The sequence below is a fragment of the Salminus brasiliensis genome, chromosome 11 (genome assembly GCF_030463535.1).
Source record: "Salminus brasiliensis chromosome 11, fSalBra1.hap2, whole genome shotgun sequence".
NCBI lineage: Eukaryota > Metazoa > Chordata > Actinopteri > Characiformes > Bryconidae > Salminus > Salminus brasiliensis.
In genome coordinates, this window is record NC_132888.1 from 2,469,531 (window position 1) to 2,486,554 (window position 17,024).

At 39.4% G+C, this 17,024-nt stretch overlaps 1 protein-coding gene across 4 annotated transcripts in view; it reads left to right on the forward strand.

The window, feature by feature from the left end:
- Positions 1-14,591: 14,591 nt before the first annotated feature.
- The window catches only part of csnk1g2a (casein kinase 1, gamma 2a), a 32,018-nt gene continuing 29,585 nt past the window's right edge, over positions 14,592-17,024 (forward strand). For all 4 annotated transcript variants that reach the window (XM_072691386.1, XM_072691388.1, XM_072691387.1 and 1 more), the window contains exon 1: positions 14,592-14,721. The gene's annotated coding sequence lies outside the window, so the exon portion shown is untranslated. The remainder of the gene's footprint in view (positions 14,722-17,024) is intronic.

Here is a 17,024-nt window from a genome sequence, read left to right on the forward strand (position 1 = left end):
ATAAATGGAGTTTTAATTTAATGTTTTTTTAATTTAACGACTTTAATATTAGCATTTCCTTCCGCCAAAGGTAACTTTCTTGTTGCTCCTCCTCCAGCTCCTCCTCCTGCAGCTCCTCCTCCTCCTCCTGCTCCTCCTCCTCCTCCAGCTCCTCCTCCTGCAGCTCCTCCTCCAGCTCCTCCTCCTCCTGCTCCTCCTCCTGTAGCTCCTCCTCCAGCTCCTGTAGCTCCTCCTCCAGTTCCTGCAGCTCCTCCTCCTCCTCCTGCAGCTCCTCCTCCTCCTCCTGCAGCTCCTCCTCCTGCAGCTCCTCCTCCTCCTCCTGCAGCTCCTCCTCCTGTAGCTCCTCCTCCAGTTCCTGCAGCTCCTCCTCCTCCTCCTGCAGCTAATTAAACTCCGTTTCCCAACCAGTTCTTTTCTCTGTTTGTTTGTTTATTTGTTTGTTTATTTGTTTGTCTTAATTGTTTCACTCTTGTTCTGGTTGTTGTTTTCTGGTGTTTCCGCTACTTCCTGGTTCTGTAGCCAGCGCTGTGTGGTGTTGCTATAGCAACGGCGTTCAGCGGCGTGTCAGCTTGCATGGCCGTCGCTACGCCGAATTCTGAGACCGTAGTTACGAGCTCATTACGCAGAGTGCGTAGATTACTCCGATACACTGAAGCGACACCAAACCTTTACTAATTATCATTATTATTACTATTATTATTATCATTATTATTATTATTATCATTATTATTACTATTATTATTATCATTATTATTATTACTATTATTATTATTATTATCATTATTATTATTATTATCATTATTATTACTATTATTATTACTATTATTATTATTATTACTATTATTATTATTATCATTATCATTATTATCATTATTATTACTATTATTATTACTATTATCATTATTATTACTATTATTATTACTATTATTATTATCATTATTATTACTATTATCATTATTATCATTATTATTACTATTATTATTATTATCATTATTATTATTACTATTATTATTATTACTATTATTATTATCATTATCATTATCATTATTATTATCATTATTATTACTATTATTATTAGCATTATTATTACTATTATTAGCATTATTATTACTATTATTATTACTATTATTAGCATTATTAGTATATATTGTATTTATATATTATTATTATAATATTGTATTTATATATTATTATTATTATCATCAGCATTATTATTATTAACATATATTGTATTTATATATTATTATCATCCTCATTATTATTATTATTATTAATATATATTGTATTTATTATTATCATTATATTGTATTTTAGATTATATATATAATTATTTTTATTATTATATTTCTTAATGATGATTTTTTTGTCACCTCTAGGCAAACACATATAGTATTCTAAGTTAAATTAAGGGAACATATTTTCCACAGAAAACATTTTTAAACAATATCTATTTAAGGTTAGAGCACACACGCGCCCAGAGCGGTGGGCAGCTAACTCCAGCACCCGGGAAGCAGAGAGGGGGTGAAGGGTCTTGCTCATGGGGCCTAACAGTGGCAGCTTGCCGAGCCCAGGTATCGAACCCACAGCCCTGTTATCAATAAAGCCAGAGCTCTGACCGCTGAGCTCCACTGCCCCTTTTATTCACTGAATTTTAACAGATTGTAAAATATACAACACAGCATATCATCACTGTCCAGTGAAAAACATGTATCTCCAAAATGTTCTGAACTCTGATTGGAAGTCAATGTAAAATAAAAGTTTATTCCAAGTGATTTAGAGCATTTCTATTGGTGCATTCGTCCAGACCTCTTCACACAGTGTACAGAAGCAGCTACAGGGTCCCAGCCATGGAGAAACGTGGTTTTCATTGGTCAGCAGTGATATACAACGTGCTGCAATCTTTATACATCAGTAGTATTGTTATTATTATATTTTTCCCATTTTGTTAAATTATTATGTATATATATATATATGGTGGAACGTGTGTGTGTGTGTGTGTGTGTGTGTGTGTGTGTGTGACTTGCAGATAAAGAGACAAAACACACGTCCTCATCAGTCAGTAGTTTTCGATGGGGCGTGTGCTCCCTCTAGTGGTGAAAGTTCAGCACTGCGGTTCACACACATCAAATCATTGGGCTTTTATTCATCAACTGCTCAGAGGACTGAACTTCTTCCTACATCCTATTTATGCCACAAGATTCTGACCTTCTCCAATGACTTGTCCAGTTTAGGAGGACAGTGGGAGATGTGGACAATTCTGTCCTTTAAAAGACATCATTAATCTGACCTAGACCTTCTGTTTGGACTTTTCTCAAGAACTGACTCACGGACACTGTTAGTATGACTGTGGAGAATGAGTGTGTATGAAAAGCGTAAGAAACTGAGACACTTTGACCAGAACCAAACTGTGATGTTCTAGATAAACGACTGGGTCAGAACATCTCCACCAGAACATCAGGCAGGTCTTGTGGGGTGTTCAGTCCAGTATGCAGCGGTCAGTACCTACCAAAAGTGCTCCAAGGAAGGACGGGTGGCAGGGTGACCAAGGCTCACTGATGCTCATGGAGGTCCCAGCTCACACCTTACAGGACTTAAAGGATCTGCTGCTAACGTTAGTCTTGATGTTCTAGATACCACAGCAGGACATCCTCAGGGGTCCTCAGGGGTCCATGCCATTAACGATCAGAGCTGATATGGTGGCACAAGGGGGGCCACAGAATATTAGGCAGGTGGTTTTAATGTTATGGCTGACCCAGCAGCTGCAGTCTCAGTTCTTTCTTTTTAGTATTAGAACAGAAGACAGCAGATGTGGAAGTGCAAAGTCAGCACTGCTGACAGCAAAGAAATGAAGCTGCAACAAAGGGTACTCTAAAAGAACCGCATTTGGTTCTATTAAGAGCCATGTTTGTACCTTTCAACCTTTAAAATAGCTCCACCCTAAATGGTGCAGCAGTTACATTCTGGTGCCTCGGGCCATTCAAGGTGGAGGTTCTCCAGGTGAATCATATTAGGTTAAATTGAGGTTCTTCATGAGATATAATAGAAGAACCCTAACCCTAACTAACTCTAACCCTAACTAACTCTAACCCTAACCCTAACTAACCCTAACCAACCCTAACTAGCCCTAACCCTAACTAGCCCTAACCCTAACTAACCCTAACCAACCCTAACTAGCCCTAACCCTAACTAGCCCTAACCCTAACTAGCCCTAACCCTAACTAACCCTAACCCTAACCAACCCTAACCAACCCTAACTAGCCCTAACCCTAACTAACCCTAAACCAACCCTAACCCTAAACCTAGCCCTAACTAACACTAACCCTAACCGTACCTAACCCTAACTAGCCCTAACCTTAACCCTAACTAACCCTAACCTTAACTTACCCTAATCTTACCTAACCCTAAGCTTACCTAACCATAACTAACCCTAACCTTAACCCTTACTAACCCTAAATAACTAACCCTAACTCAAGCTAAACCTAACCCTAAATAATCCTAATTAACTCTAACCCTAACTAACCCTAACCCTAAACCTAGCCCTAACCCTAACTAACACTAACCCTAATCTTACCTAACCCTAACTAGCCCTAACCTTAACCCTAACTAACCCTAACCTTAACTTACCCTAATCTTACCTAACCCTAATCTTACCTAACCCTAACTAACCCTAATCTTACCTAACCCTAATCTTACCTAACCATAACTAACCCTAATCTTACCTAACCCTAATCTTACCTAACCATAACTAACCCTAATCTTACCTAACCATAACTAACCCTAATCTTACCTAACCATAACTAACCCTAACCTTAACCCTTACTAACCCTAAATAACTAACCCTAACTCTAGCTAAACCTAACCCTAAATAATCCTAACTAATCCTAACCCTAACTAACCGAGTAAAGGAGTAACTGTCTCTACTGTCCAGGAAAGAAGGTGTTCTACTAGATTCTGGAGGAGCATTGCTGTGAGGATTTGATTGCATTCAGAGACAAAGGGTTAGTGAGGTCAGGATATTGTTTGGTGATCACCACCTCAGCTCCCCAATCTCCAACACCCCAACTCATCATGAAAGTACTGGATGGAGAACCACCATCATTTCAGAGAACACAGTTCCACCGTCCTCCCCAGTTAGAGCTGGAGTTCTACAGTGGAGGTTCTAGATAAGCTCCCCCAGTCAGAGCTGTGGTTCTACAGTGGAGGTGAAGGGAAGCAGACGTCTGAAGCTCTAATAATAAAAGCTCCTCACAGAAAGTTCTTCACCTAATGGTGATGAAGACGCTGCCTGATGCCTGAGACACGGTTCTACCAGAGTTCTGAGAAGAGCTCGGCTCTAGAACCTGCTTTTAAAACCAGATCATTAAAATGGTGGAGGGATACATGCTGCAGGGTGTAGTGCGGCTACAGAAAGTAGTCCCTAAAGAAAACTGCATTAGTGGAGATTCTCTATTCTTCACTATTTTACCTTCATCATCATCATTCCATATAAAACAGAGAAGACTCGAGATAAAATATGGGCTGTATCTCTGTTGTAGTCATGGCAACAGACGCCTGATTCCATTCACCACCACTGTGAAGAAATCAGAGTGGGTCATTTTTTTTAAAGTGAAGCTCAGTTTCCTACCCAAACCCACCAGTGCAGCTACACGTGTCTTCTGAGTTTTATATGGAATGATGAAGATGATGATGAGGATGATGATGATGGTAAAATAGTGGAGATTCTCAACTCCACTCTGAATGACTGTATACATCCCAAACTCTGAATTATGCAGAGAATTTTGAAATATTGGTGGAATTACCCTTCAGTTATTTAATGTGGTTGTTGTATTAATCATTTTAATAAGTGAATTAATCAGATCCATCCAATCATAAAAGACAGAAATACATACAGGAATTAATAAACAGAAATAAAAACGTTACAATTTAATCATAAAAACAGGTTCTGATGGGTTTCCTTCTGAGAATTTCATCATATGAGACACTGTGTGTGGGTGGGGGGTATATATATATATATATATATATATATATATATATATATATATATATATATATATATATATATATATATATACACATATACACACACACACACTATATTGCCAAAAGTATTCACTCACACATCCAAATCATTGAGTTCAGGTGTTCCAATCAATCCCATGGCCACAGGTTTATAAAACCAAGCACCTAGGCCTGCAGACTGCACCTGTGAAAGAATGGGTCGCTCTCAGGAGCTCAGATTTCCAGCGTGGTACCGTGATTGGACGCCACCTGTGCAACAAATCCAGTCGTGAAATTTCCTCGTTGCTAAATATCCCACAGTCTGCAGCGGATGCTGTTCACCAACTTTCTGCAGGGTCAATCGCTACAGACCTCCAAACTGCACATGGACTTCATATTAGCTGAAGAACAGAGAGCGTAGAGAGCTTCAGGGAATGGGTTTCCTGCATGCGAGCCTTACATCACCAAGGGCAATGCAAAGCCTCGGATGCAGTGGCGTGAAGCACACCGAAATTGGACTCTAGAGCAGCGGAGAGGTTATCTCTGGAGCAACAAATCACGCTTCGCCACGAGTGTGGGTTCAGTGGCTGCCAGGAGAACGGTACTTGTCTGACTGCACTGTGCCAAGTGTAAAGTTTGGTGGAGGGGGGATCATGGTGTGGGGTTGTTTTTCAGGAGTTGGTTCGACCCCTAACTCTTAATGCTTCAGCAGGTCGAGAGATTTTGGACAATTTCAGGCTCCCAGCTTTGCTGTAAAAAGTTTGTGGACGGCCTCTTCCTTCCTGGTCCAACATGACTGTGCACCAGTGCCCAAAGCAAGAGCCATAAAGACATGGGTGAGTGAATTTGGTGTAGAAGAACCTGACTGGCCCAAATACAACCCAAAAGAACACTTTTAGGGTGAATTAGAGCGGAGACTGCGAGCCAGGCCTTCTCATCCAACATCAGGGTCTGACCTCACACAGGCGCTTCTGGAAGAACGGTCAGAAATTCCCACAAACACTAAACTCCTAAACCTTGTGGAAAGCCTCCCAGAAGAGCTGAAGCTGTTAGAGCTGCAGAGGGAGACCCGACATCATATTAAACCCTATGGGTTAAGAAAGGGATGTCGAAAGTTCATATGTGTATGAAGGCAGACGAGCGAATACTTTTGGCAATATAGTGTACATATGGGTGTGTGGTGGTTGGATGGAGGGTAAAATGTTTGTTGTTTGTCATTTTATGCAAAATATAAAATAAAAATTGTAATCAAAAGTCTCGTGCGTTTGTCAGACGATGGTCCAGGCTGTGGTCATCTCAGCGAATGTGCCGTTTGGATTTCAGCACCGCGCTCATCAAACACGTCAGACAAACTCCAGTCTTACAGAGGAGATACCACATCAGTGTAATCTGCAGACTCCCTGCAAACCAGCACAGTCCACATCAGTTCAGTTCAAACAAGCTGGACAACAGCCTGCACCTCTGACCTCAGAGATTCCAGCTGATTAGGATTCTTAGAAAAGTCCTAGATTACATTCAGTATCCACTATGAATTATTCAGTATTTACCATGAATTATTCAATATCCACTATGAATTATTCAGTATTTACTGTAAATTATTCAGTATTTACTGTAAATTATTCAATATCCACTGTAAATTATTCAATATCCACTGTAAATTATTCAATATCCACTGTAAATTATTCAATATCCACTGTAAATTATTCAATATCCACTATGAATTATTCAGTATTTACCATGAATTATTCAGTATTTACCATGAATTATTCAGTATCCACTATGAATTATTCAGTATTTACTGTAAATTATTCAATATCCACTATGAATAATTCTGTATTTACCATGAATTATTCAATATCCACTATGAATTATTCCGTATTTACCATAAATTATTCAATATCCACTATGAATTATACCATATTTACCATAAATTATTCAATATCCACTATGAATGATTCAGTATTTACCTACTATTTAACTACTATGAATAATACCATATCCCCAGTGAGTTATTTAGTACGTACTATGAAATAATAAAAAATGAACACCTACTATATATTTTCAGGATCTATTAATTATAGTAATTGTTAAGTAACTTTTATGATGTATTTAATATCCCTTATGAACTGTTCAGTATCCTCTATCAATTACTCAGGACCTACTATACATTTTATAGGATCTGGTATAGAATTATTCATTATCCAGTACAAATGATTAAGTATAAGTATCTATCATGAGGTTTTAGCTCAATCTCCACCTGTAGGCTGGATGCTGCTAAAGAGAGTGAGGGGAAGTCTTCTCACATGGGGAGGGTGGATCATGGGTTGGCTGCACGTCTGGGACGGGACAGGCTGCAGAAGCAGAAGGAGCAGAGTATCAGGTTCTAAGACCTTTACTGAGGTTCTGAGTAGCTTCTAGAACTAAAGTGGAGCTTCTGAGTCCATCCAGCTTCTCTCAGCACAGGATGGTGGCGCTATAGCGAAGCATTGTGTGTGTTTGGAGCTCCTTAATCATAAAGATGATAAAGATGAATTTTTTAATATCACAGATTCTTCAGATGAAACTGAACAGGAGATCATTTGCATATTTTGGATGGCAGTTGCTATGGTGTCACAGGTGATTGCTATGATGTTAAGAGGTAGATGCTATAATAGTGGTTCCTAGGCAGTAGTTATGGTATCCAAGGTGGTTACCATGCTGTCTTGGGTGGTTGCTAGTGTGCAGCCTAATGGATCAGGTGATTCGGTGCTCTGTGTGTGTTTACCTGTGACGTTGATGTAGTAGTGGGTCAGGGAGAACGGAGGGTCGGTGTCGCATTTGTACAGACCCGAGTCTGCCCTTGAGGCAGCATCCACCAGCAGGAAGAGAGCGCCGTTGTGCTTGGACCCCGAGCTGCAGCTGGACAGGTGAATCTTGTTGAACTCCCGTCCATTTTTAAGCATTTTAACGCTTTGACCGCCAGACAGACACTCGAACATGCAGGACAGATTGAAGCTCTGACCCAAGCACACATCAGGTGGATTCAGAGACAAGGTGATTAACGGTCTGCAGTCGTCTGGAGAGGAGACAGCAGAGAGCTCTCAGAGTAAATACTGATACTTTCAAAATAGATTACTGCTGTATTTACTCAGTAACTCCTAAATACTGAATAATTCATCAGAAATACTGAATAATTCATGAATTATGCAGTATGTATAATACATTATTCAGTATGTATTATTAATTATTCAGTGTGTATTATTAATTATTCAGTGTGTATTATTAATTATTCAGTATTTCTGATTAATTATTCAGTATGTATTATGAATTATTCAGTATTTCTAGTGAATTATTCAGTATGTATTATGAATTATTCAGAATTATTCAGCATTTCTGGTGAATTATTCAGTATGTATAATATATTATACATACTGAATAATTCATAATACATACTGAATAATATATTACACACCCTAAATAATTCATAATGCATACTGAATCATTCATAATACATACTGAATAATTATTCATACATACTGAATAAATCATAATACATACTTAATAATTCATTAGAAATACTGAATAAAATTAATAATACATACTCAATAATTCATAATAAATACTGAATAAATTACTAATACATACTCAATAATGCATAATACATACTAAATAATTCATTAGAAATACGGAATAAGTAATAAGTAACACCTCATCATTTATAGTAGAGACTAAATCATATATAGTAGACTGAATTATTTATGTTAAATATGAAATAATTCATAGTGGATACTGAATAATCCTTAGTAACATTAATACATTCACTTTTGCATTTTCTGCACCTTACACATCATATTTAATACCAACCCTAAATCTAGTTTTAATTTATGTAAATCTATTTGATTTGACAGTATTTTATGGTATATATTTTCTCTATATTTCTTATCTCTGAATAGTTTCTCTTCATTCATAGTAGATACAAAATAATTTGTAGTTTATATGGAAAAATGTATAGTGAATACTAAATAATTTAAAATAAATACAGAAAAATTGTTTGTGGATAATAAATAATACGTAGTGGATCCTAAAAAGAACAGCGGAAACTAAATACATAAGTATAAATAAATAAATATGTCAGTAGATAATTCATTAAAAATCCATAATAAGTACTAAATAATTAATTAGAACTAATAATAATACTGAATAATTCATGATGGACATGAATTGGACATAATTTATAGTGGATACTGAATAATTACTGAATAATTTGTAGTAAATACTTAAACTATACTTAATAAATTATTCATAGTAAATACTTAATAACATGTAGTGGATACTACATCATTAACAGCACACACTATATACAGCATAGTAGACTATTAATGATATATAGTATAGCTTAATGATATAGAAAACAAATTATTTAGTATGGATACTAAATAGTGTGTAAAAGATTCAAACTATCTTATTATTCTAAGACGAGGCAGCATTTACAGTGTGAATGTTGGGAGATCAAATGAATAAGTAAAGAAGTAAATAATAAGTAGATAATGAATTGTTAAGTGGAGACTCACCTTTTGCATCGCTGACAGGCGGCATCGACAGCATGAAGATCAAAAACCACATGTTTTAATCTGAAATCATTTAATTCATTCAATAATTCATTAATCTGAATTCTTTAGAAGTCTGGAACACATAAAAGGATTCAGCTCTTATACCTCACCTCACGCAAGCACAGGAAATGGCCAGCAGACGCTTCCTGCCCTTTATCAACTGATGGCAGGTAGGATAAGTTTGACCAGTTGACCAAAAAAACTGATCTCAGCGTTTTCTTCACTGAACTCACAGCTCACTTCTCCACTGCTCTGTTCTTCAGCTCCTCCACACACTCTGAGCTGCACAAATATGATAATCAAAACTGATGATCAAATTTAAACTGAAACTGGTATTATGTTGTAAAATATTTATTAAAAATGCATTAGAAATTTCACACTGGATATGAATGCTATTAGAACTTCACACTGGACATATAGAGGAGCGCCAGTCGGGACATACAGAGGAGCGCCAGTCGGGACATACAGAGGAGCTCCAGTCGGGACATACAGAGGAGCTCCAGTCGGGACATACAGAGGAGCGCCCGTCGGGACATACAGAGGAGCGCCCGTCGGGACATACAGAGGAGCTCCAGTCGGGACATACAGAGGAGCGCCAGTCGGGACATACAGAGGAGCGCCAGTCGGGACATACAGAGGAGCTCCAGTCGGGACATACAGAGGAGCTCCAGTCGGGACATACAGAGGAGCGCCAGTCGGGACATACAGAGGAGCGCCAGTCGGGACATACAGAGGAGCGCCAGTCGGGACATACAGAGGAGCGCCAGTCGGGACATACAGAGGAGCTCCAGTCAGGACATACAGAGGAGCTCCAGTCAGGACATACAGAGGAGCTCCAGTCAGGACATATAGAGGAGCTCCAGTCAGGACATATAGAGGAGCTCCAGTCAGGACATATAGAGGAGCTCCAGTCAGGACATATAGAGGAGCTCCAGTCAGGACATATAGAGGAGCTCTAGTCAGGACATATAGAGGAGCTCTAGTCAGGACATATAGAGGAGCTCCAGTCAGGACATATAGAGGAGCTCCAGTCAGGACATATAGAGGAGCGCCAGTCAGGACATACAGAGGAGCTCCAGTCAGAACATATAGAGGAGCTCCAGTCAGGACATACAGAGGAGCTCCAGTCAGGACATACAGAGGAGCTCCAGTCAGGACATACAGAGGAGCTCCAGTCAGGACATATAGAGGAGCGCCAGTCAGGACATATAGAGGAGCGCCAGTCAGGACATATAGAGGAGCTCCAGTCAGGACATATAGAGGAGCTCCAGTCAGGACATATAGAGGAGCTCCAGTCAGGACATATAGAGGAGCTCTAGTCAGGACATATAGAGGAGCTCTAGTCAGGACATATAGAGGAGCTCCAGTCAGGACATATAGAGGAGCTCTAGTCAGGACATATAGAGGAGCTCTAGTCAGGACATATAGAGGAGCGCCAGTCAGGACATACAGAGGAGCTCTAGTCAGGACATATAGAGGAGCGCCAGTCAGGACATACAGAGGAGCTCCAGTCAGGACATACAGAGGAGCTCCAGTCAGGACATATAAAGGAGCTCCAGTCAGGACATATAGAGGAGCTCTAGTCAGGACATATAGAGGAGCTCCAGTCAGGACATATAGAGGAGCTCCAGTCAGGACATACAGAGGAGCTCCAGTCAGGACATATAGAGGAGCTCCAGTCAGGACATATAGAGGAGCTCTAGTCAGGACATACAGAGGAGCTCCAGTCAGGACATATAAAGGAGCTCTAGTCAGGACATATAGAGGAGCTCCAGTCAGGACATACAGAGGAGCTCCAGTCAGGACATATAGAGGAGCTCTAGTCAGGACATACAGAGGAGCTCCAGTCAGGACATATAGAGGAGCTCTAGTCAGGACATATAGAGGAGCTCTAGTCAGGACATATAGAGGAGCTCTAGTCAGGACATACAGAGGAGCTCCAGTCAGGACATATAGAGGAGCTCTAGTCAGGGGCATTGAACTCACTAGACTTGAGGGCGTGAGGATTCAGCCACCAGACCTAGACGACTGTTCCGGTCCGACGGTGAGGAGAGCTCCCTGCTGCAGACCGGTGAATCCTGAGTCTCTACCGTTAACTGAAGAACCTGGGTGCATGTGGCGCACTAACGGTAATCCTCGGCCCCCAGCAGCTGACCCTAGCCCTACTTAAATACACCTGCCCACAGGTGTAACGCATTACCCAGACAATGAACCGTCACATGACAAATAACACCAGAAACCAAGATGGCGACGAGGGGTGTCAACCCAAAAGTCCATTTCAACATAAAAGTCCTTTCTGGATATTAATGCTATTAGAGCTTCATACTGGATATTAATGTTATCAGAGCTTCATACTGGATATTAATGTTATCAGAGCTTCATACTGGATATTAATGTTATTAGAGCTTCATACTGGATATTAATGTTATCAGAGCTTCATACTGGATATTAATGTTATTAGAGCTTCATACTGGATATTAATGTTATTAGAGCTTCATACTGGATATTAATGTTATCAGAGCTTCATACTGGATATTAATGTTATTAGAGCTTCATACTGGATATTAATGTTATCAGAGCTTCATACTGGATATTAATGTTATTAGAGCTTCATACTGGATATTAATGTTATTAGAGCTTCATACTGGATATTAATGCTATTAGAGCTTCATACTGGATATTAATGATATTAGAGCTTCATACTGGATATTATTGTTATTAGAGCTTCATACTGGATATTAATGCTATTAGAGCTTCATACTGGATATTAATGCTATTAGAGCTTCATTCTGGATATTAATGCTATTAGAGCTTCATACTGAATATTAATGTTATTAGAGCTTCATACTGGATATTAATGCTATTAGAGCTTCATACTGGATATTAATGATATTAGAGCTTCATACTGGATATTAATGCTATTAGAGCTTCATACTGGATATTATTGTTATTAGAGCTTCATACTGGATATTATTGTTATTAGAGCTTCATACTGGATATTAATGTTATTAGAGCTTCATTCTGGATATTATTGTTATTAGAGCTTCATTCTGGATATTAATGCTATTAGAGCTTCATACTGGATATTAATGCTATTAGAGCTTCATACTGGATATTAATGATATTAGAACTTCATACTGGATATTAATGTTATTAGAACTTCATACTGGATATTAATGCTATTAGAGCTTCATACTGGATATTAATGATATTAGAACTTCATACTATAATTTATGCGAAAATGTTGACATCACACCACTGTATTCATTTCATTTCAGTTCCCTTTATTTTCCCCAAAGAGGTAAACTGGTTTCACAGCCAGGCGCACAAACAACAACCACAACATTTAGCAATGTAGCAATTCATTTAGCAGATATAATGATTTAAAGATTTTTTTTATATTTTTAAAGCAAAATACATACATACATAATACATAATGATATAAGGAATAATATGTAGGAATGGAATAGCAATATCTACAGTAAATCTACCCAATATTCAATTATTTTATTCTTTATAATTTTGTTTTGTCCATTTTTTTTATTCCCAATCTGGTTCTGCCAATTAACCCACGCACTCGTAGCTCCACCTAGCACTAGGAAGGTAAGGACTTACTACACGTCTTCTTTGCTAGGCAGTCGTCGCACTCTGAGGAAAGCGCCGGTGTGGTGACACATCCAATCCCTTCTGACATCATCTTACAGAAGGACCATTTAGGACCCAATACATTAGCCAGCCGATGTAGCTAGTATGCTACTAGTTAGCCAGTGTGTTTCATCTAGTGTTTTTTTTTATCGCTTTATTATTTTATTCAGATCCCAATTATCTGCTGATCACAAGCAAGAGCACGATAGCTTTACTGACTAGCTTTACCTGTTGGTATCAGCTTTATACGCCAGCGTAGCAACAACAATTATATATCGATGAACTTATAATATGTAATATGCTAATATGTGATTCACATTTCATAAATAAAGTTAAATAGCGACGCTTTATCCAGATAAAAACTGATCAGTAATGATCAGTAAATATATTTCTGTACATTTTAATTTGGCATATAAGTGCTACAGTCGCGTGAAGATGGGCAATTAATCGTGTGCGTTAATTTAACCAATGGAACAGTCGGAGGGGATCGGGTGGGTCCCCAACTCCACCATAACACCAGCTAACAGATGCCAGGGTGCCGACCAGCATCGCCTAAAAGCAAAAAAGAGGGCAAAGGGCACGGCCAGCTGTGCTCCCTCAGACTCCGGCTGCCGATGGCAAAGCGGCGTGACTCGGGATTCGAACTTGCGACCATAGTGGTAGCGAGCAGTAGTGTCCAACGTAGAGTTTACTTTATGTATATATATATATATATATATATATATATATATATATATATATATGTCTATATCTATATATATGTCTATATCTATCTCTCTCTCTATATATATATATATATCTCTATATATGTCTATATATATGTCTATATCTATCTCTCTCTCTCTCTCTATATATATATATATATATGTCTATATATCTATATATGTCTATATATATATATATATATATATATAGACATATATAGATATATATATGTCTATAATATATACTATATTTACTATATAGACATATATATATATAGACATATATATATTCATATCTACACACCAGTGCCCAAATTCCTGGATCACTGGGCAGGATGAGGCCAGTCTGTATAGCAATCACTGTCTGCTCTGCAAATATATATTATGTATATATAAAATAAATAAATAAATCATATATAAATGTACAACAGGGGAGGGGAAGCACAGCCCTGTGGATAAAAAAGGCCCTTTTAACCATAACCTGCTCGAAAGTATCAGGGCTTTAGACACACATCGATTCCAGCAGCAAATCTGGCGTAGCTCACGCAGGATGGGACTGAATTTTATGACCCGTTGGGATTCTCCAAAGCGATGTACGCACGCTTTCCAACTTACACGCGTTGAGTTGATGCGGCCGTACGGCGGCGCAGGAAACCCGGAGCCGAACGTCGAGGCTTAAAGAGACACCAGTGAGAAAGCGGAGAAAAAATGACAACGGCTTCAAGAAATCGGCGATAAAACACTACCCAGCGGCAGAGATGGGACCCCCCTCACACCCCTGTTAGGTGAAAGAGTCTAATCCTTCTGCGGACGACCCGCTCGCATCGATTTGATCCGTATTTCGGGGAGATAATTTGAATCGATCTCGACCTGCTCGGATTAAGGAGTTGCCCGGGCGACGGCTAAGCTAACCGCAGCCTTAGCTTGGAGCTAACGCGAGAACGAGCTGTAAACAAGTGTTTATCTGCTGTTTTTCTACGTTTTTGCAGTTTAAAACGGAGTGTTTTGAGTAATCCGTCGCTTCTGCGTGTGTCTAACTGCCTCTACTTCTGGGATGTTGGTGTTAAAGCCACAGAAGCGCAGGCCGACCCGAGCTAAGCTAAGCTAAGCTAATGGGAGCTTGTTGTATTCGTATGATCTCATTCAGGGGATTCAGGCTAGTCTGGCTAAAGCTCACAAAGTTGTATAATTTCCAAAGCATTAAATTTCGACCCTTTATTGAACGAATCGCTGGTTTATTTAGTGGATAAACCTCGTTTAAAACCGTCGTTTTAGCTTGAGAAGCTAAGCTAGCTTCGTTAAACTCGGTGTAGCCAGTGGCTGCTGGAGGTTGGCTAGTGCTAGCTAGCTCGCAAATCTGTGGCTTATGAGCTGTAGTAAACAGAACAGTCCTACAGAACAGTCCTACAGAACAGTCCTACAGAACAGTCCTACAGAACAGTCCTACAGAACAGTCCTACAGAACAGTCCTACTGAAGAGTTTTACTGAAGAGTCTACTGAACAGTCTTACTGAACAGTTTTACTGAAGTCCTACTGAACAGTCTTACTGAACAGTCTTACTGAACAGTCTTACTGAAGAGTCTTACTGAAGAGTCTTACTGAAGAGTCTTACTGAACAGTCCACTGAACAGTCTACTGAACAGTCCTACTGAACAGTCCTACTGAACAGTCCTACAGAACAGTCCTACAGAACAGTTTTACTGAACAGTCCTACTGAACAGTCCTACTGAACAGTCCTACTGAACAGTCTTACTGAAGTCCTACTGAACAGTCCTACTGAACAGTCTTACAGAACAGTTTTACTGAAGTCCTACTGAACAGTCCTACTGAACAGTCCTACTGAACAGTCCTACTGAACAGTCCTACTGAACAGTCCTACTGAACAGTCTTACTGAAGTCCTACTGAACAGTCCTACTGAACAGTCCTACTGAACAGTCTTACAGAACAGTTCTACTGAACAGTCTTACAGAACAGTCTTACAGAACAGTCTTACAGAACAGTCTTCTGAACGTTCTACTGAACAGTCTACTGAACGGTCTTACTGAACAGTCTACTGAACAGTCTACTGAACAGTCTGACCAGAACAGCTCAGGTTGGTCCAAAAGGAGGATGCCTATTAAATACAGCCGTGTTCGCTAGCTAGCTAGCCAACAGATCTGGGGTTAAATGGGTGTAGATTGGCTGCTTTTTTAAGTTCAAGTTTTTCAGTACTCATATTTTTATTAATAACTCTCTTTAAATATGATTATCTCTGTTTTAGAGCTTTAAAACTCATATAAACAGAGTTTGGCATGCTGACTACACCCAGTGTGTTTTTAGAAATATCACAAGGCTTCAATCAGACTTTAAAAAACACCCCAAAAACAAAGGTTGTAGTGATGCTATTTAATGGGAATCGAACCATTAGCTTATGTAAAAGTTATGTCCATCAAGTCCATCAAGTCAAGACCTAGTCTTATAGTCTTCTAGTCTTAAAAACAAACATGAAGTTCTGGGGAAAAAACTGATTACCTGATGAGACCTGTTACCTCATGTAGAAATGGGCATAGAACCTGTAACCCTATGCTGAGGTTCTTTTATTGTAGCAATGTAAGAAGATATGAAAACCTGAGACCTTCAGTGAGCAGCTAAAGACCACAGTGGCAGAGAAAAAACCCTCAGAGCTGGAGGAAGAGACCTGGGGAGGAACCAGGACTCACAAGTGGGACCCGACCCATCAGATCTCCTCTGATCTCCTAAGAACTGTTGGGTTAATTAGTATAACTAATATAATCAGAGTAATGATGGTTAATGGTGGTGATATTAACAGTGGCAGATAGTTAAGAGACCCTGTAGACTTGAACATGGTCATTAGGCAGGTAGCAGTGGTAGGAGGGTGTGCAGCTGGTCTGACACTGGTGGTTGGACTGGTAGGTGGCAGCTGGTCTGATGCAGGTAAAGGGGACCACAGCGGTCAGTCTTCTAACAGGTCGGGCTGGATGAGCGAGCTGCCATTTACTCAGAGATAGTAAAGAGAGCTAAGAGTTAGTTCTGAATGGATTTGTGGAGAGCAGTGTGTCTGGCGACAGAGCCAGTGGGTAGCAGAG